Here is a 22,555-nt window from a genome sequence, read left to right on the forward strand (position 1 = left end):
CAATTGGATGCGGCGTTTGGAGATGAGGGCTTCACGGAGTCCTCTAAGCTACGCCATGTAGCTATGCACTTTCAAAAGTCCGCCAGGCAATGGTGATCTAGCCTATGAGCCAACGATGAAGCTCCACGAACATGGAAAGCTTTAAGAGCTTCCATTATGAAGCAGTTTTTGTCCACCGATGCCAAAGACAAAGTACTCACCGAATGGCGAAGCTTAAAGCTCTCTCCGAATGAATCCATCCACAAATATGTAGACAAGTTTTGGGACCTACAACTCAAAGCCACTGTCTTTAAAAAGTTGGATTTTGGAGAGCAAAAGCAACAATTTTGTGCGGGCTTAACCGAAGAAATGGCGGAGTATGTCAACTCCCAAAGGCCACGTACCATATGGGCGGTAATACACCATACTATGGTGGCCTCTCGAATCAATTTCCAAACGGGGGCTAAAAGAAATAATAAGCCCCCGGAAAACAAGGGTTCCAATGAGCCTAAGGGGAAGGACAATGTCCAAAAGTCTCCTAAGGGCAACTCCAACAAAGCTAAAGAGAAGGGAGTTTACAAAGGTAAGAATAAACTCTCTCCTGAAGAGCTTGAGCGTTATCGTAAGGATAACCGGTGTTTCAAGTGTGGCGAACAAGGGCATGCGTACTGCGCTTGTCCCCAAAAGAACAACCTCCAAGATCCTCCTAGAGCTTCCTTGGTTGAAATCCAAGAGGAGGAGACTCACCAAACTCATCACAAAGGATCTCCTCTATGCCATGCTTGGGGAAAGGTAAGAGAGCATGATGCTTTTATTCTCTTTGACCCTGGTTGTACTCACAATTTTATATCTATGGAGTTAGCCACCAAGCTAGGCATACAATCCTACGAGATGGGAGATGTCCTACCCGCAGACAGTGCCTTCAAGGGGCAAGAAGCTTCCGTCACTCCCTTAATTGGGAAATTGAGGCTTCATGTCCAAGGCTATGTGGACAAAGAGAACTTCTTTATCTCTCCTCTCAAGCATGAGGATGTAATCCTAGGGGCACCATGGTTTGACCGCCTGGCCGCCTGAAAGGAGAATCTCCTTTAAGTTCAGGGAAAAAGACATGTATATAGATGCTAAGGAAATGGGTAACACTATCCCCATTGTACATACACCAGCTTTCAACAAGTCAATAAAGAGCTCTATTTCCGTGTACATGATTTTTGTTAAAGACTCTCAAAATGAACCTAATTCTTCAGCAAAAGAAAATAAAAGCAACCAAAAGGAATTAGAGTTATCCAATTTTCTCAAGGGGTTTCAAGATGTTTTTATTGACGACATCCCTTGTGAGCTACCTCCTAAACGAGGTAATGATGACCATGCAATCGAACTTCTTCCAGGAAGTTCACCGCCTAACAAACCTCCTTATAGAGTTTCTCAAGCTCAACAAGAGGAGATTATGCAGCAAGTGCATGAGTTAGTTGAGAAGGGTATGGATAGGCCAAGCTCATCTCCATTTTGTTCACCTATGCTACTAGTGCAAAAGAAAGACGGCACATATCGTATGTGTGTCGACTATAGAGCACTAAATAGGATCACTATCAAGAATAGGTTTCCCGTTCCACGGGTAGAAGAACTATTTGATAAGCTACAAGGATCGACCTACTTCAGTAGGATTGACCTAAAAAGTGGCTATCATCAAATAAGGATAGTTGATCAAGACATTGTAAAGACCGCATTTCACACCACATTTGGTCTTTACGAATACATTGTCATGCCTTTTGGCTTGACCAATGCACCAACCACATTCAACCGCTTGATGGAGAAGCTGTTCAGGCCTCATCGAACCTTCACTGGAGTGTTCTTTGATGATATTATCATCTACTCTAATTCATTAGACGAACACAAGCAACACCTCCAGGTAATATTTCAAGTTTTGAGAGAGAATAAACTTTATGTTAATCGAAAGAAAAGTGAATTTTCCTTGCAAGGGATTCAGTATTTAGGTCACATTATCTCTAAGGATGGCATCCAAATGGATCCATCAAAGTTAGAGGTAATAAAAGGATGGCCTAAACCAAGGAATCTTCATGAACTAAGAAGCTTTATAGGTATGTGTGCATACTATAGACGCTTCATAGAAAAGTTCTCACAAATTGCGGGACCATTACATGACCTAACAAAGAAAAACGTTAGGTATACATGGTCTTCTAAAGAGAACAATGCTTTCGAAAAGCTTATCTCTCAACATGTGCTTACACTCCTGCATCTCTCAAAACCATTTGAGGTCCAATGTGATGCTTGTGGTGATTGCCTTCGAGCTGTTTTACTCCAAGAAGGGCATACCATAGGCTATGAGAGTCGAAGGCTCGACCCTGTTGAGCAAGCTCTAGGAATATATGAAAAGGAACTCCTTGCAGTTCTACATGCCTTAGACTCATGGAAGCACTATTTATTGGCGACTCCTTTCATTCTACGAACGGATCACCAAAGTCTTAAGTACTTCATGGCACCCTTATAAGACTTTCTTTTTCTTTATTGTGCACAAAAATGAAGTAGTATGCATGCTTAGATCAAGTTTGTGGAGACGACGTCTCCCAAACACCAAGTAGAGCTTGTCACTCTATTATGGAAGACTGATAGGACTAATGTGCAGACATGCTTGCGGCAACCTCAGGCTCTCAAGCGCCAAATGGACTAGTAATCCATTGTGGAATGATGTCGTAGGGTAACATAGGGATCCTCTACCCACTAAGAAAAGGACTCATGAATATGCTTTATCTTCTCTACACCATAGTCGAGGACGACTATGATTTCAAGAGAGAGGTAATGTCATAATAATCAATATCTAATTCTCCTAAATGATTTTCTCATATTAAACTGATCAATTAATGTGGGGAAGTGCCAGGGGAGAAAAGGCTAGAATATTGGTTAAGCTAGCAGACCGGCCACAGTAGGGATCCAAAGCAGGGAAAATAGGGATCCAAAGGGGGGGCCATCTGCAAAAGAGCCATGTGCAACAATGAGCTAAAAAGACCCTAAGGTTCAGCCCATTAAGACTTCCAAAATGCTAAGGTTCCAAAATTCAAAGGTTGTGTCCAAAGGTCAACCCTAGGGGAAATTGGATGCTTTGTGTGTGACTAAAAAGTCTTTGCATATCCCTACATGGGAGGGGGTGAGCCCTTCTTCTAGGGGATGAGAGAGAAATCCACACACACACACACAGGCTCCCTTTACACAAAGGGAATGAGGGACACATGTCAGCTCCCTAGCCCAGATGCCCACAAGGTGTGCCCAATTCCTATTGGATGGCCTTGGAGGTGGACCAATGAGAATTAGGCTAGAGTAAATCTAGTTTAATTAATTTAAAAACACTTAATAAAAGAATTAATGAGAAATAAGTATCCTAGAAGACTATTGGACAGTCTCCCAAGGGGTCCAATGAGCATTCAGGAGCCCAATGGCTTGCCTGATTCCTATTGGCCAAGAGGCAAAGGGGTCCAATGAGAGTTTAGTTTAATTATTAAATTACCTAAAGCTCTCACAAAAGGGGAAAGGGGGACACATGTCAGAAGGCTATCACTTATGCTGCTTAATAGTCATTGGCTTGACTTGGGGAGAGCCAATGAGGGCTCAACAAGAGCAAATAGCAAGAGGGCTCGCCCAAGAGAGAGAGAGGGCTGATTTTTGCAAGGCATTAACACACACACTCTCAGACAATCTCATGTGTGAATAAAGAGAAGACTATCTCTTCCCAAGCTTTAATGGAGAGCTCATCACCTACTCCAAGCTTGTGAGATAGAAGCCTACATCGACACACTCTTGGCTTGTGGATGCATATCCAACCAAGAGCCAAGCTTCAATGCATGCTCATCTCCTCTACCAAGCTAAAGCTATGCTAATATGAGTGGTTATGTGAGGAGATGTACATCTTTCTCGTAAGATACTCCTTCTTCCTCTCAATCTACTCTCATACGCTGCTAGCTCTCACCATCTTCGAAGGTGTGTGAGGTCTTGGGTCTGAGAACGGGGATAATTCAAGTTGTGTTTGCTAAGTGTTTTGCTTAGTGCATGAAGCTTCCATCTTCATTGCACTAGCTAGTCTTGAAGGAACACAAAGAATTGTATTGTACAATGTCTCTCTTGATGGGAGAAACCATAATACAAAGCCTTTTGGAGGGGGGACCGGCTCCATGCAAATCCGGTCCTCAACTGTTGTCATTAGCTTAATTTCTCTCTCTTTTGAAAGTATTGTCGATGCTATCTAACTAGGTGTTATGCTTTTTGTTTCTCTCTCCACCCAAGCACTCTTGTAATTCTCATTAGGAATCTATTCTAATGAAATGCCCACTATGTTCATTCTAATTTCCCTTACACATAAGTTTTTAGACCATTAAATGTTACAAATCACAAGAAGTCTTGATGGGCTTCCTGTCAAATATGTCATCACTTGGAATGCATTCATTGCAAAGTGTGCCCAACATGCTATGGCAAGGAAACTTTGTGTTATTTTCAAAGGATGCCTTTCCTTCTCGTTGCATACAATCACCTACTCCTTACACAAGATGCAAACCTTACACATGATCTTGACATGGGTAAGAGCTCGGGGGGGGGGTCACTATTCTATATATAAAATCTATATATTGCGTGCATTCAAGGACTATTTATAAAACCCCTTAGCTGTAAATCTTCCATCATTAAATGGGACCCTTTTTTCTGTTTAATTTGTAAAAAAAAATTCAAGATCATTTTTTCAGCACCCTTCTGTATGTGAAAATGTGAGCAGATATAGAATAAAATAATCTCTAGAACCCACGTGATAAGCATTTTTTTTTATTGTAGTGACCCCCTTGAGGGTAAGAAAATTATGAGGATGAGAATGCTAGTCAGGGGTTGTTGGAGATGTCGTTCTTGGCAGTGCTTTGGTCTATATATATCCTTTCTCCATATGCAAGAACCTATGCTTGCATCTTGAAAACATGTGGCCTTGTGTAAGGCCTTCACATTGGTGGGAGAAAGTCATGTTGAGATTGCTAGTCAGAGGCTATTGGAGAAATATGTGTTTGGAAATGCTCTCATCAATATGTATGCCAATTCTGATGCCCTTACAAAAGCACAAAATGTTCTGGATGGGAATCCTCTCTGCAATATTTCCTCTTGAGAAGATTAATTACATTGAGTGCTCTTATAAAAGAATGTGCCCAACAAAGAAATTCCTAAACTATTTTTGCTGGATGCAGCACAAGGACACCTACTCTAGTTTGTCTCCATGATTCAACGTAGGTTTGGGCTATTTAACTAGATGCAAATGGAAGACCTCTCTCCAATTGCAATCACCTATGCTTGCACCTTGAAGGCATGTGTCCATATGCAAGACATTCATATAGATCAAAGAATTCATGACAATGGCCAAAACATGTTTTTCTTGGTGATTCTTTGGTCATAATGTAGACCAATTGTGGTGCCTATCATCTGAAAGCACAGGAAGTTTGTGATGAGATTTCTATTCAAATTTTCTTCTCATGGAGTGCATTGATTGCAAGACATACCAAGCTTCTCTGTGGCACAAAGCTCCACGCTGTTTCTACCAGTAGTGAGGTGAGGGTTTCTCCTCAAACAAAACTCACTTGGATATTGCAATGAAGTTCTGGGTTGGTTTAAGGGTGAAGGAGAGGAGCCGGGAGTATAGAGGAAGAGGAAGATGATGTGCGCGTATGTCGCACGTGTCAATGCAAGGAACTTGCCGATACACCGTGTGCGAGCCACAAATGGCTCCAAGCACACAACAAGCCTAAACTACTAAGCTCAAAGAAGGCGATGGTGTGTCACTCACCGCTCTACGCTTGCTTCGTGCAGGCTTCCTCGCTGCGAAGAAGAAGGAGCCGCCGCTTCGCCGCGCTCAACCGCTTCGCCGCCGCCGTGCCGTTGTCGCAATGCTCGATCGCACGCTCTCTCTCTCTGTCTCTCTCTCTCTCTCTCTCACATACACACATACACAAGGAGGTGAAGAAGAAGAAGATGGAGATGGAGATGGAGCAAGAGCACTCTTCTATTGCACAAATGAGAGAATGAGTGAATTTTAGGTTTAGTTGACTTTTATATGAGCTCGCCCCATTCACACTTGGGCGCCCATGCTTAGCCAACTAATCCCTTGAATGTTCCAGTTAGAGTGCGCCTCTCATCGGCGATCACTCTTACCCTTTTCCTATTGGACTGATAAGCCCGGTACCTGACTCTACCAAATAAATAATACAATGTGCGCCGTAGGTTAAAACATCCGTCTCGTAGGTGACAGGGTGTCCGTGTGTCGTGAGGGTTAACATGCCCCCCTTCCTGATGTAGATTCCGTCCTCGAAAGCTATTGAGTTGAAGCTCGTTCATCGAGGTGGCAGAGCATTTGAGATGAATGTCCTTAGCCTTCTTCAGTCACTGAAAAATCAAACAACATTGGCACAGTAATTGCATTATCATAAGCGATTAAAAAGCATATGTAGTTTTAGGCAGACAAATTGATTGGTAACAGAATTTTAAACAATTTGTCAGCAATAAACATTAAATTGCAATATATTCAAATGCATAAACAGATGTAAATGTAAAAAATTAAACAAGTCTGGGGTCGCTAATTTAACGGTCGAAAGGTACTAGAGATCAAATATTAATACCATGGGTAAGCTTCTTAATTTTCTCTTGGTCAATTAAGTTGTTTAATCGCGAGAGCCAAGTATTTCATGTTCGAGGGCTAACTAGAGGCTATACCTAGAAGACCTTGTAGTTATGCTACAATAAAAGGAATTTCTCATGAAATCATCGCCTGATTGATTACCTTTTCTTTGACCCCCCAAAGTCTTTTCATAGTGTGAATGAGAGAAAGATCCCATGAAGGTCCAAATCCTAATCACAGCAACACGTTCCTGTACACACGAGGAAACACAAAGAACACCTCTAGGAGGAACATCAGTGGGAAGAAAGAACTTTTCTAATCACTCAACTCTAAAATAGAAACACTCGTATCGTACTAATCCTACCTACCCTCCATCACTCAAGTGATGAGGATCAAAGGCGTTTTATGACAGGTTTCTGTTTCAATGTACCGGATGTGAAGGTGTAGGTCTGGGTCAATGTTTTGACTTTTATTGTGCATACTCGTTTGCTAATTGCTCTTGCTCTTTATTATTTTTGTTTTTTGTGAGTATAAGTCTTTATATATACATTCCCTAAGATTGGTGATTGAGAGGTCACGGAAAAAAGGTTGAGAGGGGAGCAAGTGAATGATGGATGTAAGCAAACACTCCCCCCTTCCTTGGGTAGATCATACCGTTTGAAATGAGCTTGTCACCCTTTGAAACCAATCGTTCTAGTTGGTGATAGGTGGGGATTTTTGCCAGTAGTTTTCTATTACCTTAGGTGCCTCATCGAGTTGCAAGGGTGGTAAGGTACTCTCCCAGGATCGAACTTGAAGTTGTTCATCAGGTGATTCTTGAACACTGGGAAGTGTGGATTCCTTTGTAGCTTTATGGAGGTACACTATTGTAGGTGGAGGCTCCAGAGAAGCTTTTACCTCTATGGATGCATTACATGAGGAGCTAGAAGCTTCATGGGACTCCCCCCTTCCTGAGCTAGGTGTAACAAATCGTTCTTTGTTTGGTACCCAAACTAGCTCTGCAGCGGGTGTGTAGCATTCTGTAAATTTTGTCTTTCCACGATTGTCGATTTGTTTTGGAGCTACAGGATTGGGCTCACATGGGTCAGGTGACACGTAAGAACACAATCTACGTTTTGGCACCCAGATTTGATCATTTCCTTGATAGTAGCCTTGGGCTTCCAATAGTTTTTTAGGAATCCATCGCAATATTTTTTACTTTTCTTTGAGCGGACGTTTCTTACAAGGCTTCTGTTTTTTAGCATCAGCCATGGTCGCTAAAGAAGCTTTAGGGACCCACTTCTATGTTTTCTTCGTTATATTAGGATGAGTCTTGCCAGAAGCTATATGCATTGCTTGCAGCATATTTAAAGGTACGGGCATTTCATCCCCCTCAAGTGTTACCCAGGTCGTCCCCCTATTTCCCCAAGTGTCTATGGTTGCTGCTAGGTGGACCCAATCCACATTGTCCGACTCAGTCATCCCAGGTAGTACATCCATATAAGGAGAATCTTCCCCAACATTAGTGTCCGCTTTACACGTGTAACAATACTGCAATGGGGCCGAATGAACTGTGGTGTCAGATCTGTGATCAATTATAAACATGTTTCCTAGAGGATGTGCTCGACCCGTCACAAGATCCACTCGAATGACAGAATCTTGGAACTGCAAGTAGACATGGTTTTTAGACCAGTCATGCACCATTTTTGCTTCCCTCATGAAAGGACGTCCTAAGATCATCTCCGATGCCATAGTGTGTTTGGAGAAATCCATAACAATAAAGGTAATCCTTATCTTATGTCCAAAGACCTTGATCTTGAGATCTTCTAGCATCCCGATAGGTTTAACAATAGACCCATTGGCCATCTTCACTATTATGGTTGTGGTCACAAGGTGAGGTCTTCCCATAGTTTCCTAGCAATTTTTAGTCACAATGCTAACCCAAGCGCCACCATCAAGGATTCCCTTCACAGTTAATCCCTTAGTAGTGATTGGTATAGTCGCATTAGATTCATCAACCTCAAAGTATTGTCCCAACTTGTTAACAGGTATTTCTATAACAAGGTTCTCATCTAGGTTGGGTTATGGATCTAAGTGTTCCTCCTCTATTAGCATCTCCCCAGCTCCATCCATCTGTGAAAATTGTGGTAGCCCAAACTTCAGGTCTTATTGAGGAAGTCTCGAAGAGATGAGACTAGCTTGGGGTCTTTATATAGTTTGGACATGATGGTGGTTCTAACTTCTGAAGACATGAAATCCATCAATTTGGCAATGTTTAACGGCACCTTTTGGCCTTGAGTCCCTTGATGTGGGGAAGATGGGATCTCCATTTCTTCGATAGGATCAGGTAGTCCCTCTGTAAAAATTATTTCCATCAAGAAGTGAGTACGCCCACTTTCCCATGACTTTAAGTCACTTTCTTCTTGGATGACACTAGGTATGTCCGAGGGTCTATGGACTTGGTGAGGTTGTTGTTGCGTAGGGAACATGGTGTCTGTAATCTAGATCTTCCTAGGTGCTGGTTCTAGATCCCTTTGGGTATCTTCTATCAAACTCATTAATTGCTTGACTCGCTCAATCTCCTCTGTAGGGTTTGGGTAAGTTCCTATCTTCTTTTTGGATCCTGGCCATTGTGGCTCATGAACATCTTCCTTGTTGGTTTCTATGTTAGTGGTCATTTTGGTCTCCATGGTTTCACCTGAATCAGAATCTTCTTCAGCGTCGTTCATATATACGGGGTCATCACCAGTCCCTATGTTGGTCTTTGAATTGGGGTCTGACTTCGCTGCTTTTTGCGATCTCTTTCTTCGTGTTTTCTTCTTTTTCTGAGATTGGGCAATTGATGCCGTGTCTCTTTCCTCAAGAATATAATTTTGTTTTTGGAGCATCGATCGTGTGAGTACGTTTATTGGTGCCACGGGTGTACTTGGTGATGACTCCTCGGTAACTTCAATCAAGTTTAATGGTGTGATCTTCGGTGCATTTGGATTATTTGGACATTGGGCAATCAAATGATCTATGCCACATCGATTACACATGAGTATCGGCATTGTAGACGTGCTTGCTTGATTGGTTTGCATTAGCGTGGCGTTATTTTGTAGCCTAATAGGACACTCGGCTACACGATGTGGGCCTCCACACTCATAGCATTGAAGAGGTGGTCTCTTAGCAGTGTAGTTGATATTTTGGCCTCTTGCCGCAAGAGCAGCTACTTGATATACAGGTTTGACTTGTCCCCAATAGTCCTCCATGTAGTATTGTGGACTTTCTTCAAGCACATCCATCCCATAGGCGATATTAGGATCTATATCTTCCTCATAGCCTTCCAAACAAGAAATAGATGACTCACAATCCACTTGATTCAAGAAGTAATTCTCAGATGTGGTGGTTGCGGTCCTAGAACTGGAGGTGGTAAGGGTGTTGCTTGAACAACATTTTGGGCCCTAGGGACCATATGTTGTGATGTTTGTTCAAGAGGTGGGGCCGGCATCAATGCAGGCACTCGAGGTGTGTCTTTCCATGCTAAGGTTGGTCTATTGGCCATCGCGCGCTTAAATACTATGCAATCCTTAGCTTGATGACCATACCTTCCACATGCATTGCAGTTCCCATTGAATTTTACTCTAAAAGTAGGGCATTCACTGGTACTATGCGGTCCATAGCATACTGAGCACCATTGTTGCTCCCTTCTTGGATACATATGATTGTTTTGCGGAGCAAGATTGTCTCTAAGACTCTCTTGAATAGCCTTGGTGAGATCTGCTAAAGTCATCTCAGATATCTTTGGCTCCTTAGCAATAGGCTTTAGGGTCATTGGCTGATGCCCTCATGCTTGCGAGCTAATAGATTTAGGCTCAACAGACACTCTTTCTCCTTGAATGATTAAATTATCCTCCAATTGGATCGCATTGGTGGTGACTGCTTCCCAAGTGGTGATACCTCTAACAACTAGGCCATTGTAGATATCCTCATGCCGTAATCCCCTAATGAATCTATCGAGAAATTGGTTATTGTTGAAGCACTCATTTGGATTACAACGAGAATTCAAATGCTTCAAGCGACTTATAAAGTCTCTCACCGACTCTCCTTCCTCTCGTTGGGCTTTCTGAAGCTGAGAGGCTACACCCCAAAGCACTCCCTCTCGTATGTATTCTTTTAAGAATAGTCTCCTAAGAGTAGGGGTAAATCGTTTTTTCTTCCACCTTTAGGGTTCTATACCAATCCCCAGCCTTTCCACTTAAGGTTAGGCTTAAAGCATTGCTCTTATGTAGGTCATTGTGTTCTCCTAGAGAATCACATATTTGTTCAAACACTTCGATATGCTTCCTCACATCCCCGTCTCCACTAAATTTTTGTGTGAGCTTGGCTATTTGTACTGCTTTACTTCTAAGCTCTCTATCAGGCGTGTTACGCATATTCTCAGCAAGAGATTGACCAATAGCTTGAGCAAATGTTGCCAAGTCACCTAAATGAGCAGGCACCGTGGGTGAAGGCGCTCCAGAGACTACATGTGGAGTAGGTATTGGCATTGGGCTTGGCGCATAGGAAGCCCTTGGGTTCCATGTTGGGTACGATGTTGTGCCATGTGGTGGTCCATAGTTCATATGAGTGGCCCTAGCCATAGCAGACGTCGGGTGTGACATGCTAATGCTAGCCGGTATAGTCCCATGGGAATAAGAACTTGTGTATTGTGGTTGTGGAGCATAGGTAGTTGAGAAATACTCAAGTCATCTCAGATATCTTGGCATGCCCATCATTGGGGTAGGCATGGTATCCGTGGTGTCATCCAGGGAAAGATGAGCTAGACTTGGAAAAGTAAAGCTATCACTTGTGAGCTCAGATTGCATTGAGACCCCTGGTGAAACAACATATGGAGGATCGATGGGACTCACTGGGGGAGTCTCCATTTGTAATAGAGTGGGTTGTTTCCCTTTGCCCGTGTCTAAAAATTTCATAGGACCCGTCGAAGGTATGTTTATTCCTCGATTTTGCCTCTCGGACTGGATAATCCTATGGATGACATTGCAGATCATGTGTTGTTGTTCCTCTAGACTAGTGGTACTAGATGTGGATTGTAAAACTTCTAACCAACCCACATGGTATGTGTAGCCCATGTATAGGTCGGTCAAAGTCTCTGTGTGTAGGTCATATTCCCAATTTTCATTGAGAAATACCCCGTCCAAACTTGGTGTACTAGAGGGTTGCCGGGAGGTGGATGCAATGGTGCTTGCCGTGTTTTGACTTTTAGTCACCGCTACCTTAGAGGCGACTTTGGAAGGTGGTAGCTCGGTAGGGCCCTCATTAAATGAGGTAGGTAGAATGTCCACGTGGACTCTCTGAGGGAGTGTGGGGTCTAAAAGAGATGTGAATGGTGATTCTACTTCCCCACCCCCTTCGTTTACTTCACTAGCCGTAGGTTCAGAGCGCGTAGCTCTACTAAAAGTTTCCATCAAACGGCTAAAAACACTAGTTTCAAGTTGTTGGGCCCAGCTAGGCACGATTTTATTTGTTCCCCCGGGGCTTTGTGTAAGATGCTCTTCCATAATATCGTAGTCAGAGGAAGAGTCGCTAGCCGCTATATTTGGGTCTTGGGTTGCACTACCTTGGGTCCCCACCGAGGGCGTAGACCCTAGCGTGGAAGGATAGTGAGTACCCCCGTAAATCAAAGCACTAGCTAGTTGTTCGGACTCTAGCACACGACCAGAGCATATATACATGTGATTTGGGTGCCCTACAAGTGTCTGCAAGTACCCTTAAAGGTTACTTGCTTTGTTTTGTGGGTGTTTTGCACCCCGTTTTCTACTTGATTTTTTCTTGTTTTTGATGTTTTTTAATGTTTGGATTTTTTGATTAAAGTGTGTGATAGCTCGAAACGAGCGTATCACTTAGAGGGTCGCTGTGTGCTTTACAACACAATTTTCGGGCATCTGACGTTCCGTTGGTCCTCAAAAAATCGATTTTTAGCTAGATGTGAAGCTAAAATTTATTTTTTTAAAAGGCGACTGAGGCCTAGGCCTGAGCGTGAGCTTGGGCTTGCGTCTGGGCTTGGGTCTGGGAGATATTCCGGATCCCAGTCCTACCTTTAAATTTTTTTTATTTTTTTTTTTATTTTTATTTTTTTTAAATTTTTGTTTTGTTTTGTTTTGTTTTTTTTTAAATTATTTAAGGATAAGGTCGCCGCGGCCTGCGCAAGAGCACACACACACACTCTATCTACCTACTTCTAACTAATACACCTACTCTTACACACTAACACACTCTATTAACTCTCACTAATCTACTTCCTACTTACTGTACACAGAAAACTAACTACCTTAATACACAGAGAATAAACATAGAACCTTTGAAATCTCCATTAACAAAAAAAACTAACTACCTTAATACACAGAGAATAAACACAGTACCTTTCAAATCTCCATTAACAAAAAAAAACACAGTATAACACCAAATCCCTCTTCTCAACACACACACACTCCTTCCTTACCTTTCCTATAATTGAAATTGCACCACGGAGAAGCACAGAGTGCTACTCGAGCTTAATGCACGGCATTCCCCAACAACGGCGCCAAAAATGTGCGCGTATGTCGCATGTGTCAATGCAAGGAACTTGCCGATACACCGTGTGCGAGCCACAAATGGCTCCAAGCACACAACAAGCCTAAACTACTAAGCTCAAAGAAGGCGATGGTGTGTCAGTCACCGCTCTACGCTTTCTTGGTGCAGGCTTCCTCGCCGCGAAGAAGAAGGAGCCGCCACTTCGCCGCGCTCAACCGCTTCGCCGCCGCCGTGCCATTGTCGCAATGCTCGATCGCACACTCTCTCTCTCTGTCTCTCTCTCTCTCTCTCACATACACACATACACAAGGAGGTGAAGAAGAAGAAGATGGAGATGGAGATGGAGCAAGAGCACTCTTCTATTGCACAAATGAGAGAATGAGTGAATTTTAGGTTTAGTTGACTTTTATATGAGCTGGCCCCATTCACACTTGGGCGCCCATGCTTAGCCAACTAATCCCTTGAATGTTCCAGTTAGAGTGCGCCTCTCATCGGCGATCACTCTTACCCTTTTCCTATTGGACTGATAAGCCCGGTACCTGACTTTACCAAATAAATAATACAATGTGCGCCTTAGGTTAAAACGTCCGTCTCGTAGGTGATAGGGTGTCCGTGAGTCGTGAGGGTTAACAGATGAATATGCACAGACACTCACACACACACCACCATAGCCACACACACACAAGTTGGAGGGGGAGAGCCGACAGACACTGTGTGCCCCCTTTCTTTCTTCTCTATCTTATTCACTAAGGCACACAATACACACTCTACTTTGTGTTAGTGGCTCACACAAGTGTATAGTTGTATACTTAGGGTTAGTAGTAGTTAGTGATGGGCGGTTGGCAACATGGCCATTAAACCTAACAAAGGGAATGCCTCTTTCAAAACAATTTCTCTAGTTCGGTCAAGTCTTTGAAAGTATGTGTCCTTACACAAGACCTTTAAAGGAATGAGAATCCACAATAAAATTGCAAAATAAACCATTGGGAGTAAACAAGCAGCATGTCGGCACACTCATTCAAAATGCTTTAGCCGACATCATTGTGCTGGTTACCATAATCAACAAATGAATGTCGAAATAGAAGGGTACATAAAAAACTCTAAATTCTTTACTCATTACTAACAACACAATAAGATGAATGCACTAAAAATTGCACGCTATTGTGGAAATGACACGTTCTCTTGTATTATAAAAATTGAGGAGGATTGTGCAAACTCCTTGATGCATGGAGACGTACATGTTTTTTTATTCAAATATAAAACGAGAACATCTAAAAGAGGACATATTTAAAACGACCTATATCATCATTGTATATAAATTCTAACCCTTCTTATGGTTCTTTTGTGAGATCGGGTGTGAGATACACGAATCAAAATTTGGGCATTACAATGGTAACATACTAGAGACAGTAACAAAAACAAGACTCTAAGAAAGCACTCTAGTTACTTTGATTACACAAAATGGGTGGATGTCACCTCTCGTTTTGAATAAGAGATACTTCCAAATCAAGTTCTCTTTTATTTGATGTATACCTCTCCTTGTAGACACAAAAAAAACAACGAATAATATATTAATGATTGATCCATGATGCCTTTTATTATCACATGTATAGATTATTAGGCATATTTTTATAACATATTTTTACTAGTGACTACAAACATATCACCTACACAATCTTTTTAGTTGAGTGTGTCATGGAGGTAGCACTATTCTCCCCACTAATATAATCACAAAAAGATGCACATTACCATAGCATGGGGGACTCTTAGTGTTAGGAGCTTAGTTCGGGCTTCCAATTCACTAAGTAGAGAAACTTACGCTTAGCAGTTTAATCTCTTGACCCCATAAGATTTTGTGGATGCTTCACAAGAAATCCTTGAATCCCACATTGCATTATGATACCTAGATGTGGATCCTAGTAGCTTCTTGCATCCCATATATCATAAGACATAGTCAACTCTCCTTGTTTTGTAGATATTAGATCTCAATATTTAGTGCATGCAACATTATATAGTTGAGCCCATAATTCTAAACATGCGATCAAAACCTAAAAATGATAAATGTACATGAGACAGTACGGAAGTATAGCTCGTAAACAACTTGCCTCAATAGAGATTAAGCATAATAAAAACTCACTAAAGTTGCAAAAAAAGACTTGTTCAACGCAAGAGTCGGCAAGAGGAAGCCTTGACAAAGATTTCATTAGCATCTAATGGCAACAAGATGGACTCTATACAATCTCTATGTACATTTCAACAACACAACACCTTTATGATTGATTTCTCCCCTTCTAAGTTTTAACCTTTGGCCTTTACCTTGAACCAAAACATAAGTGGTCAATCAAAATATGAACATTCTACTCAACCTCCTAGGCCCTGTTTACTATAGCAGTAGCAATTACAAATTGTATTTTTAAACTTGCAGTTTTTGCTAATACAAAGGTTTGCCAAAATTGACAAATAGGAAAATCTATGTGAGATTTGGATTCAATAGCATCCATCTTGCATCGTCACCCATTGGCTAACATTTTTACTACAACGTATTTGAGGAATCTTAATAAAATCTATCGTTGAAGGGGAATCCTTCAACAATATGGTTTGATTGTTGTACTACAAGATTGATAAGACAAACTAATTGGTTTGTAATTGCCACTATAGTTTGTTTTCATTTTGCAAATGCAATTGTTGAGATATTGCCTAGTTTGGATCTGTTGACACAATTGGTTGTTGCTAAATAAATTTGGAGGCTGAGCTATCGATTTCTTTGGATTACAAGCTTTTTTTATCATAAAACAAGTATGGATGCAAAGATATGGATTGGTTACCTAGGTAAGACTCTTGTTACATAGACTTGACATGTAGACCATTGTCCTCACACCCAATACGGAAGATCCTCTAGTTGCATATTGGAAATGATTTTCTCTTTATGAAAAGGCCTATCAACATAAAATGATGGTTAAACATTCAATTCTTTGTGGGATCTTCTATATTTTCTCTTCAAGTGATGATTAGATATTGGCCAAGAGTAGGAAGAATAAGGACCTAACATGAATATGAAGTACTTGTTATGCCATTCTTAGAGCAGTATCAACAAGGTCCAAGGATCACTCTTTAGCATGTTATTGTTTCTTAATCACACCACGTTTTACCATAAGATGGTGTTTATCATACCTTGTTTAGGGAATTTATAGCAATTCCAAATCCATTGAAAATCCTTACTTATAATTTCATAGCAAAATCCTCCTTCCCTTCAACACTCATTACCCTTGAGCTAGAGCGCTCAGCCAATCCATAAGTGCCAATACTGAAGAGCACTCTTATGGGTCCAATCCTTTGTCTCTCAGCAAGATGCATGCTCGAGGAAAATTCAAATTGTTTTCAAGGAAGACCCATGCTCAAGAAAAATGCAAACTGTCTCCAATCCTCCATCTCCGAGAAAGATGCATGCTCGAGAAAAATGAAAACTGTGTCAATTCTATACTAAGAGGCTGTAGCGCAATGAATCAATGAAGCTCATTAATTCACACCAAAAAATACATCAATCTGCCCTGCTTGAGTGCACTAAGATATGCCTTATGTCAAAACTATACATGTCTGTCAAAGTCAAGTGGTTGTCAAAATTATGTGTCGATGTCATACCACTGCTGTTAGAATGGAGGTGTCACCGATGCCACAAAAAAAGTGTCTCTCTTATGGCAAGCATTTCAAGCATAGCATCATCTATAAAGTAATCTCTATGTTTTTCAATTTTGGTCCACTTGCACTTCAAACCAACTAAAAACTTCTATTACGAAGTTGTAGATCTCGAATTCAACTCCATGTTAATAAAAAATGATTTTCAAATCAAAGCTTCCTAGCTCAAGTTATGACCAAAATATTGAATTGCTATTAAATTGTCATAGCTTCTCAGAAATCAATCTTTGCAATTTCTCTGATAAAGACCATGGACCTTCAACCTTAGGTCAATTTGGAGCTATGGGGCACATGGTGAAGATGCTCTCATGCTCCTTGAGTTGCCCCTTGGGCGAAGCACCACAAATGGTAAGCTCAAGGCTCGAGCTACCTCCTGCATCACCAACAATGGATGTGCAACCATTGGCACATGTCTTGCCCAAGGAAGGTACGTCATCTTAACACCAGAGACTAGCAAAAGAGATTCAACCCCAAAAGAAAATCTTACTTTGCATCAGAATATGCCAAGAAAGATCTTGTCATCTCCTACAAGAAGCTCATCGAGCACATGCCATATACGTAAAAGAGGAGGGAAAGAGCTCTTTGATCTCATATGTACATTGGTTCTTCCTATGCATAAGGGACTTGTTCGTTCATGCCCACATCACCTCACTTGACATACATCAAGAAAAGAGGGAAATATCTCTTTGCTCTCATATATACATTGGCCTTCCTATGCATGAGGGACTTGTGCCCTCTCACATTCAGCCCAAATCCTCTTTTTTTAATCTTCTTAATGTGCTACTATGCACACACCAAAAAGAGAGAGAGAGAGAGAGATAGAGAGAGAGAGAAAAGGTGTAAAGACAAAAGACCCATCACCCTTACTCATTGTTGTTGTTATTTGATTACAAAGGTCTACTTCAAAAAGGGCTTTAGTGTGACTATTCAAAGCTAGGTGCTAACTTGTGCTCAATGCAAAATTGTGGAAAATGTAAAGGTCACAACAAGGTGTTATCATGTGCTTTTGGTGCAAAAATCCAAGCAATACAAAGGTTAGTAATAAGATTTAAGGCTTGAGAAGTGAGATGCATGAGGGGTATGTCAAGGGGTTGCACTTAAGCTTGGAAGGGTCGCATAGAAACCCTTTTAAGGTGAACTTTGTAATCAAATAATTGTTAGGGTTAGGGTTAAGGTAGCATGATTAGAGTAGCATTCTTAATGAGGGATTAGAGAGAGCAATTGGACAATGCACAAAGTGGAAAACAATAACAATACTTGATTTATGAAACGAAGTAATAACACTACTAGTGTGTGTACAAAGTGTGGCTACTTATGTAGGAGTAGGAAATGGTTAGATGTACCTCTCAAGGGTCAACAAGAATCTCTCCATAGTCCAAGAGTCAACCTCCCAATGTAGGTTGCAAAGGGAACTCTTTGGCTTCTTCTGCAACTCACCTAAGCCCACATGCTACTGCATGGTTTCTTGCTAGATGTTGACTAGATTGGAGATGGCACACACCAATATGTTGTGGCATAGGCCCAAGACCACATGCCCAACAACCCTCCCCTTGGACTTTGGACTTTTGAAAGAACTACATAGAGACTCACTGCCACACATGCTAATAGAAGTCACTAAAACTAGTAGTCACAAATACTAATGGCACATAAGCTATAATAGTTGATCTCATCATGATATGATGTCACATAGACTAAAGTATCCTCCCCTCAAACAAAGAATCACACAAACTCAATAAGTAGGATGGGGATCAACCATATCCTCTACAATACATTATTGTAATCAGTGTAAGGGTCATGTGTAGTACGAATATGGAGACAACTTTCCTCTTCCTTGTCTTCATCTTAGTCCTTGTCCTCTACTATGTTGACTTTGCTTTTTCCTTTTCTTTGCTACTACTACTATTGTGTCCAGGCTTTCCACACTTCTAACACCTATTTAACCTAGATGATGATGCCCTGGATGGTCATGGGTTGAAAGCAAGGGATGGTGGTACAAAATTGGTAGTCCTCCATTTAAATCCCTGCTAAATTTCTCAAGTTCTTTGTCCCCCATAGTGCAAAGTAGAGGGGTTTCAACAATTGGTGTTGTGCCAATGTCAATATCAACCTCTTCATAAGAAATCACTACAATGATATCGCCCCCATAACTACAAAATGCGACATACATTGTAAATGTTTTGCCTTGGGTGCAAATATTTTAACCTTTCAAATTTCTAGAGGAAGAGAGAGAAAGTGTGTGAGAGAGGGAGATTAAATTTCCTTATTTCTTGAAATATTCAAAGAAATCACTACAATGATATCGTCCCCTTAACTGCAAAAATGCGACATACATTGTGAATGTTCTACCTTGGGTGCAAATATTTTAACCTTTCAAATTTCTGGAGGAAGAGAGAGAAAGTGTGTGAGAGAGGGAGATTAAATTTTCTTATTTCTTGAAATATTCAAAGAAACCTCAAAGTCCTTGAAGCCTTTGAACTCTTTTGAATTTTTCCTTGAAAGTCTTTGAAGCTCCTTTTGGAAGCCTCGAAAAACTCAAAGTGCTTTGAAGCTCTTGCTCAATGGTGGGAGCAGTGCTCTAATGCTATTATGGAAATAGATATTCAGGTACAAGTGTTGACAACCCTTTTGGGGTTGGTGGGAAAGCACCTTTGTGATGATGGATCTTGGGAGCTTGGGGCTCTACTCATGAGAAATCTCCCTTGGAGAGAGTTGGGCCTTGAAGAGCAAGTGACGTGCAAGGTTGTCTATGGAGCTGAAATGTGGCACAAAGGTGAATTGAATTGTGTGACTCATGCTAGAGCGCTATGGGTAAAACAAAAGCTTCTCTAAGCGCGCAGGACTCTCTGCTTATGGACCCACTGTTTGCCAAAGAGCTAAATTGAATTCTAATGTTGGCATTTGCCCAAGATCCCTTTTTCCCAAAATAAACTTTTGAGCCCACAACCAAAGTCTCTCCCCCCAAATGTAGAGTCAAACTTACTAACCAAAAGGCCAAATCCCTTTGTGTGTTAGAGGCTTCCAAAAATAAAGTTCATATTCTCAAGCTTGGAAGTGCCTGTGAAGCACGGGCACACAGTATTTAGAAAATTAATTAAGTGAGCTAATGGTGTCGGATCAAGGATCTTAAAGGCTCAAAATATTCCTCTTGAAAATGATTTTTCACACTCATAGGAATTGAAAAAATATTGCTTTCAACGTAGAAATAACTGGAGCATTAAAGTATGTAAAAATTACCAAAAATGCACACAAAATGCGGTGAAATTGAAGTGACGATCATAGGAAAGTAGAGAGAGGGTTCTCAATCAATCTAGATTTGAAGGAAATTCATAATTTGTACTCTAATTGCAGTGCAATCAAAACCTTTAGCCCTCAATCAAGCTATGGAGGATAGTGGCTCGACAAACTTGCACCACAAACTCTCCCACACATAGCAAAACCTAAAATTGATTAGGAGAGGATGAAAATATAAAGGATCCTAATGTGATTAGGAAGTTACTAATCACTAATGGGCTCTATGCCAATTTTTAAGGTTAGGATTAAGGTGGCATGATTAGAGTAGCAATCATAATGAGAGTAGAGAGAGCAACTAGACAATGCACAATGTGAAAAAACCAATAACAATAAATTATTATGAAATGCACTAGCAATACTACTAGTGTGTGCACAAAGTGTGGCTACTTATATAGAAGTAGCAAATTGCTAGATTCAAGGGGCAAAGAGGCACCTTCCCAAAGTCCAAGGGGCACTCTTTTGGATTCTTTTCCAGCTCACTTAAGCCTGCATGCTATCACATGGTTTCTTGCCGAGATTAGATTGGAGATGGTACACATCAACATGTTGCGGCATAGAAAAAATTTCACATACCCAACGATAATAACAAGAGTGTGTAAGAGGTTATGAGTCTCTCTCTATATCTCTCATGTATCTTCTCTTCTCTTGTCACCTTCCCTCTCATCTCTCCGCTTGGGACAATGCCTCTAGGCAGCTCACTTATCAAGGCTCAAAGTTTGACATGGGAAAATGCTGCATGCATGCATGCACACACACATGTATTTTGTGCACAAAAGGGTGAGGTGTTGTGTGTGTGTGTGAGAGAGAGAGAGAGAGAGAGAGAGAGAGAGATGAGGAAGGTACATGGAAGTCATGAGAGGGAGTGGCTACATTTTTTAAGGTAAAATGTATAACCCTTAGTTGTGGAGTAAACTTGAAACCCACAGGGTTTATAAGCACATGCTTCCTCTTCACACTCCCTATCATCTACATCCTCTCTTTCTACATTGGCTATTCCCACCACCCTCTTTGTGCAGGGTAATATTGAATCAAAGATGAGTGCTTTGGATGCTAAACCCTAACAGATGATATTTTGTGGTTATTCCTCTTGCTCCAAAGGGTTTCGATTTTGGAATGCTTCTTTGGAAAATATTTTTTCTCTCCTAGGATGCTTAATTTGATGAGACTAGACTCGGTCTTGACTATATTGGGGGGACTTCTTCATCACATGATAGTCCTGAATATGAGAAAAAACAATTTTTCTATTCCTTGTGACCACCATGAACACTCCTAGCCCTTTTTTTTTTTGTTATGAACACTTTTGTTGGTTCTACTTGTAATATTTGGGCACTTTTTCATTGGGAGAGTTTGTCATCTTTTCAAATAATCCTATGTTGTGAACCCATTCTTGTTATCCTAAACCCTTCATTTGTTAGGCAGACATTGTTGTCAAGATAACAATATTGTCTGTCAGTAGTTCTATTTATCTTCGTTGTATAGGGGTTATTTCTTGTTATGATGCCCACATTGATTGTTGCTCGGTTGTGTTATGTCCACCCATTCTTGTTCAAGCGGGAGGATTGGCATTGAACACCCATTATTGTACAACGATTATCATTTGTTGACCCACATTTGGCTTAAGGAGGCGATTCCTGGGTCTAAAACTAACTTGGACTCAAGTGTGAACATTATCTTGTTGTGAAAAGCATATAAAAGCAAAAGACACTTGAATGCAATGTTTCTTTTGTGTGCATCTTATCTCTTATCTATCTCTTCCTCTCCATAGCTCTACCTTGCCTTTCTCTTGCATCAATTGGGTATTATAGCCAATCTTGTTGTGTAAACCTCATAAATACCAGGTTTGAGTGTCCACCAAAACCTCATGTTTGGTGTCTACATTACCTCCTACTTTGAGTGGAGGCCCTGTAAGTAACACTAGGTTATGGAAAAACCTTAAACCCTTGATTGTGGAGTAAACCTAGCATCCATGATTGATTCCCAATTTTGTCTTAAGGGAGCAATTGTTGGGATAAACCCAAACTGTGACCTATGAGTGGTCCATAACTATGAGGCTTGCATGAAGTAGCTAGACCGGAGATCTCTTGGCACCCAATGGGTTTAGACTCTAGATGGCTAGATCACTTTGTGGAAACCTCACAATTAAGTGCGTATGTGCAAGCACAGCATAGTAGATGACCTTCCAAGAAGTTATGCCCCTCGCAATATCACTAAGCTCCACTATGAGAACATAAAATTTGTTAGCATGGCACTGTAAAACTTCAAGTGCAACTAAAGAGAGAAAAAATTCCCATTTATGGTCTACTCTAGAAATTGTTTTCTATCTATTACATCCTATAGCTTGAAATCGTTTTTTACCTAAATGCAAGAAGGTAGTCTTCCATTCCAAATGACTTGAACATTTTTTTTTGAGTT

The sequence above is a fragment of the Adiantum capillus-veneris genome, chromosome 26 (assembly GCF_014529385.1).
Source record: "Adiantum capillus-veneris isolate H3 chromosome 26, ASM1452938v2, whole genome shotgun sequence".
Taxonomy (NCBI): Eukaryota; Viridiplantae; Streptophyta; class Polypodiopsida; order Polypodiales; family Pteridaceae; genus Adiantum; species Adiantum capillus-veneris.